General features: G+C 48.2%; 1 long non-coding RNA gene across 1 annotated transcript; it reads right to left on the bottom strand.

The window, feature by feature from the left end:
* Positions 1-349: 349 nt before the first annotated feature.
* On the bottom strand, positions 350-13689 carry LOC123370932. The gene is made up of 4 exons (XR_006579644.1): positions 13636-13689; positions 12430-12607; positions 9863-10000; positions 350-801 (listed from the first exon to the last, which is right to left on the bottom strand). It is a non-coding gene; the product is annotated as an uncharacterized LOC123370932 (long non-coding RNA).
* Positions 13690-14292: the final 603 nt, after the last annotated feature.

Genomic DNA, 14292 nt, shown 5'->3' with positions numbered 1-14292 from the left:
GAGTGTCACAATTTTCAAATGGAAGCCTTGCCACTCCTGGTAGCATCTTTTCCTGTTTCTCTCCCCCTCTCCCTCCCAGTTAAAAATAAATCACCCCTGTAACTAGGACTCTCTCTGCAGTGTGGGAACAGTAATTTACAAACCCCCTGCCTGCTCTCTACCTGTAGTTAGATGCTGCAACAAAGAGAGACTTCCGAGCCCCGATTCCTCTCTTGTAAATAAGGGCTATGAACTGCAGGGAGCGGAACCCATGGGCCAGGAAGAGAGGACAGAACAGTCGAACAGCAGGTGGAGGAAACTGCTTCAGTTATGACTTGTTTCTCCAGTAGTTTAGCTCTCACCGGTGGTATTTTCTCCCTTGACATGGCAAGGCCTCTCTGGCTTTCTGTTTCCCTGATGACACTTGTTGCCCCCATACCTGCCAATATCAGCTTCTTTCGTTTGATACTGGCTTTTCGTTTCCGATATTATGGCTTGCTTCTGCTCTCCCTTACCAGTGTAAATTAGGAATGACTCCACTCAAAACAGTGGAGGAACCGCTGTAAAGTCAGTGGCAGGTGAGAATATGGCCCTGGGTTCTTCAATGAGCAGAGAATTCTTTTGAGCCCAAAGCAGTGCAGAATTGTGTAGAACCAAATTCAGGTTTTCCCTTCTGGTCACTAGTTGTTTGAACTCATAAGTGTCATAAGCTTGCGTCCCAGGGTAAAATGTTGCTGTAAACAGGTGTAGCAGAGAATGTGGCCCTCAGTCTCGGTGTGATGATCAGTTAGCTGGGCACACTGTGGAATGCCTTGTGTATACCTCCGAAAGAAGCGAAAAAAGATGCACATTCAACACTTGTTTTTCCTTTGCAGGTCACTTTTCACAATATATGTTCTTTAAAAGAACTTGGAGAATTAAATGCATAGATAATTCTTAATACAATTACAGGGCAGTACAGCGTTAGTTTCCAAAACCAGGTGTGAAGATAATAACAGGTATGTTAATTCAGCCTCATTACAAATATACAGGGTGAAATCCTGGCTCCATTGAAGCAAAACTCCCATTGACTTCAGTGGGGCCAACATTTCAACCATATTTTTTTTCTGTCCCTGCTTACCTGGTTAAATATATAGTTAAATATGTTACTACCTGTGCACTGAAATTAATACCATAAATCCTACCTCGTGCATTTGTAATTTTATTGGGCACATTTAGTGCTATTGCATAGCAGCTTTACCAATGTAATGATTATAACAAATCTGTGATGCAGGTGAGCTATCACTGTTGGAGTGACTGTATGGGACTTCAGGGAGCTTTAACCATGCAAATTTCATTGCAATATTGCAACTTATTGCATTTGATTATTAACTGAGAACAATTGGTGCTTGGTGCTGTACAGAACAGAGCAGGAGGCACAGTCACTAGTCCATGGAGCTTGAAAGAAAGAGCTAAATTGTAGCTGTTAGACCCAGAGCTCGACTGCGCTGGAAAGGTGAAGATCCCAAGCATAGGGCAGAGTGCGGGGGAAATTTACTCACTGGTAGCACTTACTGCATCGTTAAAAAGAATGCAGCTAGCTCTGGTACCTAGCACTGGATGCTAGGATGTCTAGTAAGTAGATAGCAACAAAGAGTCCTGTGGCACCTTATAGACTAACACGGCTACCCCTCTGATAGTAAGTAGATGGGATCTAGAGACATGCAGTGCTAAGAGGCTCTCTGCATGCTGCAATGAGGGAGTCCCACCCGTACTGTTGCAGTGGCTTGCCAACTGTGGATCAAGTTGTTGAGATGTGCCTAATTTCAATCACGCGTAGTCCCACGGACCAGTCCCTATTCTAGGGGCCTGATGCACAAAGGAATTTTGGCTCCTAACAATGGACATGGGCACCAACTGGCATTTATGAAAGCGCTTCAGTGAGTTAAGCTAACTCTTGTTGAAGTCAAACATCCCACTAAAGCCCAGATTTTCAAAGGTACCTTCCATTCATTTCAAAACTCCAAAGTACCTAAGGGCCTCCACGTCCATAGGCACCTTTAGGCACCTAAGTAGCTTTGTAAATCTGGCCCCTTATCTTCAATGGGAGTGTGCACCACCTGCTCCCGGAGCCTGTCTCCCGGAAGTCAGTGTAAGTTTTGACATGGTTCCAATGGCAGCGAGTTCTTAAAGACCAAAAGTACGAACCCCCCCTGCAGACAACTGCAAGTCTTAATTCTGCATTATTTTTTATTAGAAAATAAGAAGCCCTCCCTGCTGCTCCTCTCATCTCAATGGATCTTTCATTGTTTCCATCGTCTTATTATTTTTCTTACAATTCTCTCCTAAGACCTGTGTAAATTAGACCCAGCCCCTAGCAATGTTCATTATTCATCCCCCCTAAAGAGAGGTGTACAGTCTGACACAGTAGGCTTAGGAACAGCTTTGCTTGTCATATCACTCACAACCAGACACCATTCCTCCCATGCTCTGGAGAGGAAGTCAGTTATGACGCATGTTACGCTTCCAGAGCAGGGACTGTTTTAAAACTGGAGTTTTATTCAACTTTGTATCCAAACAAACACACACAGCGTGACCCAACCCCGCCCAGTCCTTGCAGAGCGCACACTACTCTGCTGCTGCAACCACAGCTGTCCCCTTAACCCCTCTCAGCCGCCCTTCAATCCTTAAAGGGACAGGGTACAGGTAACTCTAACTCTGATCTGCCCTTCTGTGTGCTACTCGCGTCTCCCCATGGAGCAGCATACCCCTTCCCTGTTCACCAGGATACCGATGCTGGTTATCCGTTAGGGCGATGGGAGGCTGGGCTCCTACTTGCAAGCAGCCTTTGTCTCCCCCCTGCAGCCAGAGTAACCATCTGAGGAAGGAGGATGGTTTTACTCCTGCTTGTTCAGCCACACCGGAGAACAACAATGCTGTCAATCTAGCCCTTTGTCAGCAGCACCTCTGTTCAGCAGGGCATGTTCTTCTTCGAGTGATTGCTCACGTGTATTCCACAGTAGGTGTGCGTGCTCGCCACGTGCACCAGTGCCGGACGTTTTCCCCTTAGCAGTACCCGTACTGGGGGAGCACCGCTGCGACCCCTGGAATGGCGCCTCTATATCGCGCTATAAGGGGAGCCACGCACTCCCCCCACCCTCAGTTCCTTCTTGCCGCCGGTGAAGGTAGTCGGAACGTCTTGCTCCAGCCTCGCTGCAGCTTCTCTAGTTGACCTTAGTGGTACAGTTACTTTTAGTAGTTTTTCAAGTAGTTAGAGTGGGCTCGGGGCATGCCTCATGCCCCAGGCTTCAAGTCGTGCAACTCCCATCGCCATTCTATGCCCAGAAGTGATCCACACACTGACTGTCTCCGCTGCTTGGTCGAAACTCATGTGAGTGAGCGCTGCAAGATCTGCAGGTCATTCAAGCCGCGGACTAAGAAGGAGAGGGACATCAGGCTTCACACTCTCCTGATGGAATCGGCGCTGGTCCCTACCCCAGCATGCCAGGCAGACTCGGCGCCCAGCACTGCATCTTTGGTACATAGCGAAGTCCCCTCCACTAGCCGGCACCGCTCCCCTTCCAAGAAGCAAGGGAAGACTTCCATCTCACAGTGGCGCTGAGGAAAGGAGAGAGGTGAGGCTGGTCTCGAGCCGGGCAGCCCTCAATTCCACCGGGGCCCTAGGCCTCTGACTCGTTTTGAGAGGAGCAGCCTGGTTCCGTCCGCGCGGGCCTCCCCTGCGGTGAGGATGCCGTTGACGCCGGAGGCCACATAGGCCACGCGAGACATCTTGAGCTTATTGATACCCGGGGCACCACCAGTGTCAGGCCCTCAGTCCCAGGAAAGTTCTTCGAGATGTGTGGCTTAGGTGTGTTGCCGGCCAAAGGGCCCGAGGAGGCAGCAGTGGGGTTCGTTGCCCGGTGTGCGTCGCACTAATTAACACACCAGGGTGGAGAAGCAAACCAAGTTTATTTGAGCCCCCCCCCCCCAAAAAAAGAAGGTGCCAGGGAGAAAAAGCATTCTCAAATCCTGCACACCCGCACGCAGGCGGGGTCCCAGCATTTATACCTTAAGCTGTTTGTGTAAGCCTTTTGTTTGGTTTTCCCCCTCACCCCTCCTTTCCCAACAGCAGTTACTTTAAACATTACATTTTAGCGTGTTAGAAAAGTTCCCATTCGCATGCTTATCTTTGGCCTTGTCGGCCCAGGCGCATGTAGACTTTTCTCCCCCTTCTCCCCTGCCTCCCCGCCGCTTTTTGCTGTTTTAAACTGTCCTGCAGCTGCAAGCTAAGACAGCTGACAGTTACAAATTTTGCTTGCTGTTTATTAGCATCTTAGGCTGGTTAAAGTTTACAGCATGGAAGAACTTTGGTTTACTTAGGCCTAGTGACACCAACAGGTGTATTCCACGTCCCACCCTCCTTCCCCTCTGTTGGAGTTGTCTGGCAAGAAGGAACTGAGGGTGGGGGGAGTGCGCAGCTCCCCTTATAGCGCGATATAGAGGCGCCACTCCAGGGGTCACAGCGGTGCTCCCCCAGTACAGGTACTGCTGAGGGAAAAACTTCCGGCACCGGTGCACGTGGCGGACACGCACACCTACTGTGGAATACACCTAAGCAACACATCTCGAAGAACGCCAGTTACGGAAAAGGTGTCTGTCCTTTCCTTTCAGCCAGGAGCCCAGTCTTTCCTCAGATGCCATTCAAGGAACTGGGGGAGCTAGTGCTGCAGAATATAGACAGGGATAACGTGTTTTAAGCATGATTTAAGGGTTCGTTGAACACCAAGTTATTGCTATCTCAAAATTACTAAAAAGTATAGTCTGGGCTGGCAGGCGGTTGGTAATAACTGAGCCCCATTGTTTAAGCTTCAGGGTCACGATCCCGCTATTTGGCACGTGGGCTCTTCTCACCCATGAAGGGGTGTAATGACTCAGACAAGCAAAGAACTCACAGCTATTATTAACCTGCTATTTATTCAATAGCAAAAATAAATGACAGCAAGCAACAAAGCCTCTCAGTAACCAAGCCAGCTCAGAGAAAACTGTGTCTGAGATTCCAGCCCTTGCCCCTTCCTGGAGAGAGGGACCCCTGTCCTTCTGGGGGCAGTCGTCTTGTAGGCTTATGAGTTCACTGAAGTTGGCGGGACGAACTCAGCTTGGGGGTTTGCTTGGTTTCAGTTCTGTACTGTTACCTTGTCCTTTCCCCTGTTGTTTGGTTTATTTGGTTCAGGACTCAATGCCCTTGGAGGTCACTCAGTGACCCTACCACCACATAGAAATAATAATAATTCAGCAACCAGGCTGGACTGTCCTCAGGCCATAATTCAGGGTTGTGTAGTGTCTGAGGCTGTTTGTAGGATCTCAGCCTCAGTTGCTTTAAAAGTCGGAAGAGAACAACGCAAGAGGCTGCAGGAAGAAAAACGGTGTTCTTATGGCTAAGGCACTTGAATGCCATGGAGGAGAACTCAGCGCTACTCCTGCCTCTGGCACAGGCTTCCCTTATTTTGCTCAGCAAGTCACTTAAACCAAAATCTTGGCAGGTGGCCACTAACAAAATGTATGTTCCTCATTTTCTGGGTGCCTAGTTTGAGACACTTGGGGCCTGAGGTGAAGAAGTGCTGAACATTTACAGCTCCAGCTGATGCCAAGGGAAGCTGTGCATGCAAAGTATTGTGGCTGTCTGGTCTGGAGGCGTAAACCCCAGTGTTGGGAGTCAGAACAGCCTTAGTTCCAATCTGGGCTCTGCCAGTGATTCACTGTGTGGTTTCAGTGAATTCTTGTTGTCTCAGTTTCCTCATATCTTAAATGACGCTAATAATACCCTATTATGTTCCAGTGTAAATGAATTCATTGTTTGTGAGACACTCAGACACCACACTAATAAGTGTCCTGGAAAAGGTCACGAGGAAATGATTAATTATGTGTGCGCTGCAGGCCTGGGAATGTGTGCAGCAAATAAGGCAGAAACCACTAATTAAATGATGAAGCTAAATGTATTGAACAGCTGCCTCCTTCCTTGAACACCACCCATCCTGTGCACTGAAGGAGTCTGGGGTCCTGTGTTAAAAACAGTATGTGATCATGTAATGAACGATTGTGGGTCAGAGGTTAAGGTTACATGGACAATCAAAATTCTGCATTTCCTAACTTTTGAGTGTTTGACTTTGCAACTTAAAAAACAGTCTTTTTAACGTTAGTTTGGTTTGATTTTGTTTAACGTAATAGCATATAGAACAGATATCCTTAAATTGTGGAGCACTTGGTGGTCACCTGGTACTGGTTCCTCTTCCTTGTCTCCATCTGCTAAATTTCATTCAAAGAAGCTAAAATGCAATAAATAATTTTCTGATGTTACTTTCCCAAGTGAGCATTTGCTGTAGTTGCCACTGTCATGTAGCAATTGGGGTGTCATTCGATCACAAATGAGAGGGGAGGTAGCATGGACTACCAGGAAATGGACTGTCCACAAGACAATATACCCGTTAAGATGTAGTCCACAATCTGATCATGTCTATACTTGGGGGAAGGGGGGAGGTGTGTTTTTATAACCAGGTAGCTAACACAGAAGAGTAGTGTTGATGGAGCAAGCTGTAGTTCTACCTCAATGTAATTGGTCAAGGTCAACCCTAGACTTCTCCCTGAAGCTTACCTTAACAGCTACAGTGAAGTCAAACTAAAACCTACCAAGTCTATCCTAGAGGTGAAATCCTAGCCCGCTGCAGTCAATGGGAGTTTTTCCATTTACTTCAATCAGGCCAGGATTTCACCCTAAGATTTTACAATGGACTAGTTGTTATGGAGCTATCTATTTTTCCTAGCGTAGACATGTCATATGCAAAAAGCTTGATAACCTCTGATATAAATTATTTGGTTCCATTCTGTGTTTGGAGCTGGTGTATCTAATCATTAAATTTCCACAGAAATGCCTTTAGCCTAGCCTTTAGAAATGAATCCTCTGCAATTTAGAAAATAAGGCAGTTTACAACATTTGAAGGGAGCAGTAGCATATATAATTTCTAAACACTGATACATAAGAACAGAAGGCTTCCACGTTTAAATAAAATACTCTGGACAAAACTTTTACCACCGGATATAATTCTGAACTGTTAACTTTTTATATTCCTCTGCATTTATGGATTCATTCCCACAAACCTCCACTTGCAGTTAAACTGAATGGGGGAGGGATAGCTCAGTGGTTTGAGCATTGGCCTGCTAAACCCAGGGTTGTGAGTTCAATCCTTGAGAGGGCCACTTAGGGATCTGGGGCAAAAATTGGTCCTGCTAGTGAAGGCAGCGGGCTGGACTCAATGACCTTTCAAGGTCCCTTCCAGTTCTAGGAGTTTGGTATAGCTCCAATTATTCCCTTTACCTATTACCTCTTTTGTATATTTGTGCTGGATTAAAAAAAAGAAATCTTGGTTTGGACACATTCTATATTAAAGATATATTTATACATAGCTTATAAAGGGCTAATACATAATGAATAGATGTTTTAATAAATAATAAATTGTTATAGAACCTAACAGATCTAAAGGTTGCTTATAACTATTTATAACACCTTCTACTGATGTGCTTATTACAGTCTACATGGATCCCTACATTAAACAGAGGGTAAACTAGTGGCTGCAGAACTGTACAAGGTTAACCAATGGGCCTGCTATTGGTTACAGCATTATCAGTTGTGATCAGCATGCAAGCACTGCTATGATCAAGAGAATAGAAATATGCTCATTTATTTCCTCCTGATGATTGCCCTTCCACCTACAACAGGCACATTAAAGGCAAGACCTAATAGCAGTGCATTTAAAAATAGAGGGTATTTTTAAAAACAACCATTGATATCTTTTAGAACAAGCTAATACTTTCTGCAACCTACTTATATAGCAAGAGCTGCACTCAACCATCCTGCCATCAGTCCCACTGCCCATTGTTGTAATTGTTTCAGAGGTGAACTGCTTTTGATCACCTGAAATGCCACTGACTACAAAAAGCACATACAGTCCTCCACTGGGTTTCACTTGAAAATCTCACGGTATTTATCATGGAATGGAGTCACGGTCAGTAGCTCAACTGCAGCGGACAACAGGGGAGTTAGAATCATAGAATATCAGAGTTGGAAGGGACCTCAGGAGGTCATCTAGTCCAACCCCCTGCTCAAAGCAGGACCAATCCCCAACTAAATCATCCCAGCCAGGGCTTTGTCAAGCCCGACCTTAAAAACCTCTAAGGAAGGAGATTCCACCACCTCCCTAGGTAACCCATTCCAATGCTTCACCACCCTCCTAGTGAAAACATTTTTCCTAATATCCAACCTAAATCTCCCCCACTGCAACTTGAGACCATTACTCCTTGTTCTGTCATCTGCTACCACTGAGAACAGTCTAGATCCATCCTCTTTGGAACCCCTTTCAGGTAATTGAAAGCAGCTTTCAAATCCTCCCTCATTCTTCTCTTCTGCAGACTAAACAATCCCAGTTCCCTCAGCCTCTCCTCATAAGTCATGTGCTCCAGCCCCCTAATCATTTTGTTGCCCTCCACTGGAGTCTTTCCAATTTTTCCACATCCTTCTTGTAGTGTGGGGCCCAAAACTGGACACAGGACACAGAGTTAAAGGTGTCTGTTGCTTTAATGGGATGTAAGTCAAATCCCGAGAGATGCTAAGCCGCTGTAAACCCCACTGGAGGCAGAGGTTCACCAGTCATTGACTTCAGTGGGAATCACAGGTGCTGAGAATTGTTGACCTATGGGCCAGACTTCTCTAAGGCCTATTGCTTGCTTAGGAGCTAAACTCCGAGAGTGCTCCTGCAGACATACTAAGAAGGGGAAAATATCTTGCCTGCAAATTACCCCCCGAAAAGATCTGCCAACTGTGACAGACCCAGACCAGTGGGGTACAGGAGTCTGGTAGAGGGCAAATATACTGGATGAGTAGTTTTCTGTTCCCTGAGTGACCAGAGCAGGGGCTGCACTAGAGTAATCAGGAACCTGCTAGAACCAATTAAGGCAGACAGGCTGATTAGAACACCTGGAGCCAATCAAGGCAGGCTAATCAGGGCACCTGGGTTTAAAAGGAGCTCACTCCAGTCAGGTGGGGAGGAGCCAGAGGAGAGGAAGTGCATGTGAGGAGCTGGGAGCAAGAGGCACAAGGAGCTGAGAGTGAGAGGGGGTGCTGCTGCTGCTGCTGGAGGACTAAGGAGTACAAGCGTTATCAGACACCAGGAAGAAGGTCCTGTGGTAAGGATAAAGAAGGTGTTTGGAGGAGGCCATGGGGAAGTAGCCCAGGGAGTTGTAGCTGTCATGTGGCTGTTACAAGAGGCACTATAGACAGCTGCAATCCACAGGGCCCTGGGCTGGAACCCAGAGTAGAGGGCGGGCCTGGGTTTCCCCCAAACTCCCAACTCCTGATCAGACACAGGAGGAGTTGATCCAGACTGTGGGGAAGATCACTGAGGTGAGCAAATCTGCCAATAAGCACAGGACCCACCAAGGTAGAGGAGGAACTTTGTGTCACAACCTTTACAAGAATTGTTAAGCAAGGGTTATTATTTTTAGAAGTACTAAAAATTGTAATAGATGTTTTGGCTAGCAGAATTTAATATGTTACACCAGATACACAGATTTTTCAGATATACTGGAAATTTATGAATAACAAATAATTTTGAACCTTGCTAAAACCCTCATTGGTAACAAACTGGTAAGAGTGCCTCTCAACATTTGATCCATTTAGTCACTGATATGGGCTGCACGCAGAAAAGGATTAAAGGATGGTAACATAATCCAGTCAACTTGGTTTTGTGGAAAATAGGTCTCGTCAAACAAACTGGATAGTGTTTTTTTATGAGATCACAAATGTGGTTGATAATAGCTACTGTATTTACATTATAGACTTCTGTGAGACATTTACCTTAGTCCTTGTGAAGTGGGTTGACTCACTGCTGGCGCCTCCTTGTGGCCAGGCATGGCATAGCAGCTCTCTCCCCACTCGATGTCTCCTACTGACAGCTGCTCCATCTTCGTGGTGATGTACCTCTTCCTGTGGCACCTTATAGACTAACAGACGTTTTGCAGCATGAGCTTTCGTGGGTGAAAGCATCCGAAGAAGTGGGTATTCACCCACGAAAGCTCATGCTGCAAAACGTCTGTTAGTCTATAAGGTGCCACAGGATTCTTTGCTGCTTCTACAGAACCAGACTAACACGGCTACCCCTCTGATACTTGGTACCTCTTCCTGTGACTTGGCCCTCTGGCCAGGTCACTTTAAAGTCTCTCTCTTTCTAGGGTAGCCTACCAACAAAAATGCAAAGGGAACTAACACAAATAAACTGAGCTACTAAGAAGTAGAGGGGAATGATTTCCTCTCAGTGGTCATCAGTATCTGGCCTTCTCTTCCCTCAGGAAGGCGGGGTCTTTGGGTAGCGGTCATCTGGGAAGCTCCAGCCTCCAGTCAACCCTGTCCTCAGGAGCTGCAGGTCTGTTCTCTCCCCTGGTCTGCCAATAAGGGAGCCGCTCTGCCCCCCCCTTTTAAGCTCCTCCTCCAGACTGTGCATGCCTTACAGGTGTGGCAAGGTGGAGCAGTGGTGCCAGAACTAAGGGTGCTGGGGGTGCTGGTGGTAATAACAAACATCACATATATGGTTTCCATCATCAGCACCCCCCACTAAAAAAAATTTCCAGCACCCCTAAGGAGGAGCTGCCTGAGCCCCGAGCTGCTCCTTAATTCCCTGCTGTCCGGGGTGGGGGAGGGATTTGTAAACCTCATCAGATGCCCTCCCCCTCAAGATGGCCTCTAGGAAATCAGGGCCAGCAGATTGCTCCACCCCCTTGGAAAGAAAACCACCATTTTGGTGAGCATTTCCAGCTCTATGCTAAATTTGAAAGGTGCACAGCTGGAGGGACAGATATCAGAACATAAGCTGGGGGCCTTGCGTCTTTCATGGCGATTAACCAGCTCAAGGGAGCATGGTCAGTGATGAGCTTGAATGAATTTCCCAGGAGATAATATCAAGAAGAGTACATGACCCATTTCATGGCCAGTTCTTCCTTTTCTATCACAGGATATGCCTGCTCCTGAGGGAACACTTTGCGGCTCAGATAGAGCATAGAGTCCTGCACCGAGGCCCACTTCTGAGATATTGATTTGCAAAATGGACACTTTTGAGAAGTCAGGACTGAACAGGACAGGCTCTTTGCACGGGTGGTCTTTCAACTTCTGAAAGGCCTTTTTCACAGGCCTAAAACCAGGGAACCTTCTTGGGGCTACTGTCCTTAATTAGCTCTGTTAGGGGAGCTGATATTACTGAAAATCTTGGCAAATAATTGGCAATAACCTGCAAGCCCCAAAAACCTTCGGACTTTTTTCATGGCTGGAGGAGAGCATGCTTTGAGGGCCTAGACTTTGTCCACAAGGGGCTGGACATTGCCATTCTCCAAAGTATGTTCCAGATAAATGTTTTCCTCTTTCCAAATCTTACACTTTGCTGGGTTTGCAGCTAGCCCAGCCCCCCCTCCCCCCCCCCGGCCGTAGTGATTGACGTACAGCAGCGACTTGTGGTAAATATTCCTCCCAATCTCACCTGGAGACAACCACATCATCTAAATAGTCTGCAGCATAAGACCAGGTGGTTGAAGAACTTGATCCATGAGCCACTGGAATATCGCTGGGGCACTGTCCTAAACAGAGGGCATAGCCCTAAACTGATAGAGGCCAAACAGTGTGGCAAAGGCAGTTTTCTCCCATGATTCTGCTGTGAGTGTGATCTGCCAGTATTCCGTGGTTAGGTCTAACGTGGTGATATATCGGGCCTCACTTAGCTGGTTTAGTAGTTTGTCGACTCGGGCAGGGGATAAGCATAAAATTTGGAGATAGCATAGACCTTTTTAAAGTCTATGCAAAACTGGATAGCGCTATCCAGCTTTGGGACTAAGACAACTGGACTTTACCAGTTGCTGCAGGATTCTTCGATGACCCCTAGTTCCAACATTGCATGGACCTCTTGCCTCACAGCCTCTTGTGTTTTGGGGAGGGGGGGGAGTCGCTGTGGGCTCTCCCAGGAGTTGCCCAGCTTCTGTTTGTATGTGGTGTTGCACAAGATGAGTCCATCCTGGCTGGGATACAAACACCGTTGAGAAGACTTTTACTAGGTTCTCGCTGGGCTTTCTGTTCCGGGCAAAGGTGTCTTCCCATTTATATAGCAGCTGAGTCCAGTGGGGTGGGTCTTGGGGACCCAGCTCTGACTTAGGGGGATAAGGAATGATAAATAAGCTCTCCCACTCCTTCCATGGCTTCAGAAGATTAATATGGTAGATCTGGGTTCGCTTTCTCTTATCAGGCTGGCTGATTTCATAGTTAACTGGCCTGATCTGGCAGACTACTTTGTATGGCCCTGGCCATTTATCAAGTAACGTGGGCTCTGCACTCTGGAGTAGAAGTAGTACCCAATTGCCAGGCTTAAATATGCCCCATGTGCTCACCTTTGTTGTAGGCTCGCTGCTGGGCCTGTTGAGCATGGAGAAAGTTTTCTTTGGGAAAGGTCCCTAGGGTTTTGAGTCTCTCCCAGAGCTTCACTACATTCTGTACAACACTCTTGTCCTAGGAACCTGTTCCTCCCACATTTCACAGGCCAGGTCAAGAATTCCCCAGGGTTGTCTCCTGTGTAAGAGTTCAAAGAAGGAGAATCCAGTAGATGATTGGGGAACTTCTTGAATAGCAAATGACAGGGGAGAGATCAGCTGATCCCAATGACGGGATCCTCAGCAATGAACTTGTTTAACATCTTTTTCAGGGTGTTGCAGACATATGTAAAGTCTTTATTTTCAATAGATTACAACACCTCTTTCAGCAGACATCACAAAGTTGATGTCTTGATCAGTGAGGACCTCCTTAGGTACCCCAACTTTGGGGTACCTAAGGAGACATACAGTGGGTTTGCCTCAGGACATCGGGTAGCATAATCGACTACAACTAATACATGTTTGTACCCAACTGAACTTTTTTCTAAGGGTCTGAAGAGGTCCATTCCAGTCCTTTCAAACATCATGCCTACTATGGGGCGTGGGATCAGAGGGTTTTTTGTCACTCCTTTTGGTCCTATGAGTTGGCATTTGGGACAGGAGCTTCAGAAGACTTTAAGTTCTCGGTGAATCCTGGCCTCCCAAAAAATCAGTCCAGAATCCTGGACAGAGTCTTCTCATGACTGAGGAGATCTGGAGAGGGGATAGTGTGAGCTAGTCATATAATCTTGTGCTTATGAGGTCAGGGAACGAGGAGTTGCAATTGAATTTCACCCATCGGTCAGTCTTTCTCTAGTTGGTACAACCACTTTGCCTAGAGCTCAAACCAGGGGTACTGCTCCGCTCATTATGAATCTGTTAGCTCCCTGCTAACCCCCAGTAGTTGGCAGGGCCGCCCAGAGGATTCCGGGGGTCGGCGGGGGGCCCTTCCGTTCCGGGACCCGCCGCTGAAGTGCCCCGAAGACCCGCGGCGGGGGTCCCTGCCGCCGAATTACCGCCGAAGCGGGACCCGCCGCCGAAGTGCGGCGGGGGGGAGGGTCCCCGCCGCAGGTCTTCGGGGCACTTCGGCGGCAGGTCCCGGAACGGAAGGGCCCCCCGCCGCCGAAGACCGGGCTGCGCTTCGGTGGCGGGTCCCGCTTCCCCCCGGCCCCAGCCCCAGCCTCTTACCCCCGGCTCCCTCCTCGCCCGGAGTCTCAGCGCCTCGCCGGAACAGCGGCAGCGTGTGGCCGGCGGGGCCTGAGCTCCGTCCGGCTCAGAGCTGCGTGGTGAGGGGGCGGGGCTGGGAGCTCCACGCCAAGCGGAGGGAGCGGAGCTCCCAGCCCCGCCCCCTCACCACACGGCTCTGAGCGGGGCAGGGCTCAGGGGCCCCGGCGGAGACTCGGCGCTTGATGTGCTGAGGCTCCAGGAGAGGGGCGGAGGCGGGAGCCTCCGCTGTTCTCTTGGGGGCCCCTGCGGAGCCCGCGGCCTGGGGCAAATTGCCCCCTTTGCCCCCCCCTCTGGGCAGCCCTGGTAGTTGGCCTGGCTCAAGGGTTCATCTTCCTTCTGATCCTTGATGAAGACAGTCCTTCTAGTTAGGATGTCCCTCTCCTGTAGGGGGGGCAATGTCACTTTGTTATTAGGTGGCCCTTCTGGGGAAACTTCTCCTTGGGTCGGATACCCTGTCTCGGGCTCCCCACCCACACCTGCCAACATGACAGGTTTTGAGAGCCCATCTCCCAGATCCCCCTCAGTTAATCCCTGTGGGGCTGGTTTAACCTCCCTCAGTACCTCAGAGTCATTTTATCAATCCTGACCCAAGATAATGAGGCAGGCTAATGTCCAGGC

The sequence above is a fragment of the Mauremys mutica genome, chromosome 1 (genome assembly GCF_020497125.1).
Source record: "Mauremys mutica isolate MM-2020 ecotype Southern chromosome 1, ASM2049712v1, whole genome shotgun sequence".
In the NCBI taxonomy this organism is placed as follows: domain Eukaryota; kingdom Metazoa; phylum Chordata; order Testudines; family Geoemydidae; genus Mauremys; species Mauremys mutica.
The sequence above is the reverse complement of the archived record's forward strand: the minus strand, read 5'-3'. Positions and strand labels throughout refer to the sequence as shown.